This window comes from Sapajus apella, unplaced genomic scaffold (genome assembly GCF_009761245.1).
Source record: "Sapajus apella isolate SASKATOON/1434 unplaced genomic scaffold, GSC_monkey_1.0 scaffold61, whole genome shotgun sequence".
In the NCBI taxonomy this organism is placed as follows: Eukaryota; Metazoa; Chordata; class Mammalia; order Primates; family Cebidae; genus Sapajus; species Sapajus apella.
The window spans coordinates 4,069,384-4,070,736 of record NW_022437001.1 but is presented as its reverse complement, the minus strand read 5'-3'; the positions used below and the strand labels follow the sequence as shown (position 1 = coordinate 4,070,736).

Sequence of the window (1,353 nt, the reverse complement as noted above, 5' to 3'; positions counted from 1 at the left end):
TTTGTCTGTAATAAGCATATATTACTTTAATTACTTAAAAATAAAACTTATTGCAAATTCTCAGAAATTTGGATTTAAAACCTATAGACTTCTAGAAATTTTTTTCTCTTTTATCTTTATATTATTTATTTTCTATTCACAATAGTAGTGTTAGGCTAGTCAATATGAACCCAAATATGGTTAATGATATAGGATGAATGGTGGGGCCAATAATGAAAGAACTCATGTTAGTGATTATTTAGCTTAGTAGAAAAAAATGATGAAAAACCAGTGTTCTCTAGGGATATCCTTTTTCTTTTCCCGGTTTTTTTTTTTTTTTTTTTTGTTTTTTTGGTAGGGGGTGGTTGGGAAGTGGGTGTGGCTTCCCAATAAAAAACAGAAAACCCACTAGAAAAATTCTACAAGAGCTGTAACATTTAGGGATAGCCACTTTGAAAAGCATTCAGAAGGAGTATTGTCAGTCAGTTAACTACTGAGAAGCTATCATCTACCTACAACCTTCTAAATTGCTAATCTGGCCATAGATTAGAAACCAATTACAATAATCTCACATAGTCTAGTCATGTTCTGGGGCAATACATGCAAACATTCAATTCTTCCATGCTTACTCATATATAAACTAGAGGCCCTGAATTTTATATCATTTATGCCATCTGCTATAATTAAATTTTCCCTGACCTGACATTTCAGGCTGCTCTGTGGCCACACACTACACGTTTCATCAGACTTACAGAGACATTCCCACTGAGATCTGTAAACAAATTTCCTGTGTCTTGTGTAGCCAGTTGAGTGCTGGGAAATATGACTGGCTTTTAAACTCTTCTCATAGCCCTCACTAGTTGCAGCTACAAACATATTATTCTCACAGTTTAACACCTTCATAAAATTATGCATTGGATTTGGGCAATTCTCTCATCACCCAGATACACTATATCAAAATCAATAATTACAGGCAACCCATTGATTGCAAAAGGCATAAATGTGCAATGAGACATATTGGAGCTCCAGAACTCCTTACAGAGTAGATACGCATTACAGGCAATTGCATTCTCCTTCAGATGGATTTTGTGTGTGGGTGTGATATACTCAGATATAACTACTGTTGAATTATAGATATGTACACTTTCCCAACTGATTCAAATGTCCTTAACAATAAGTCATGTAAAGCATCAGTTTCTTTTTTTCAGTTTTTTTTTCGTTAAGAAAAAAAAGAACTTCTATCAACATGGGATATCGAATTTGAAATTATCTTTCTCTTTGTTCTTTCTACTGGATCCACAGACCCCAGGAATAAGATAGTAGAGTTTTTCTAATAAACACCTATTTGATGGCTCCCTTCACCCTGCAGTTCGA

The 1,353-nt window shown here is 34.3% G+C and overlaps 1 non-coding gene across 1 annotated transcript; it reads right to left on the bottom strand.

Moving 5' to 3' along the window:
- Nucleotides 1–356: 356 nt before the first annotated feature.
- LOC116529083 lies at nt 357–418 on the bottom strand. Its single transcript, XR_004259375.1, has one exon. It is a non-coding gene; the product is annotated as a U7 small nuclear RNA (small nuclear RNA).
- Between the last annotated feature and the right edge of the window lie 935 nt (nt 419–1,353).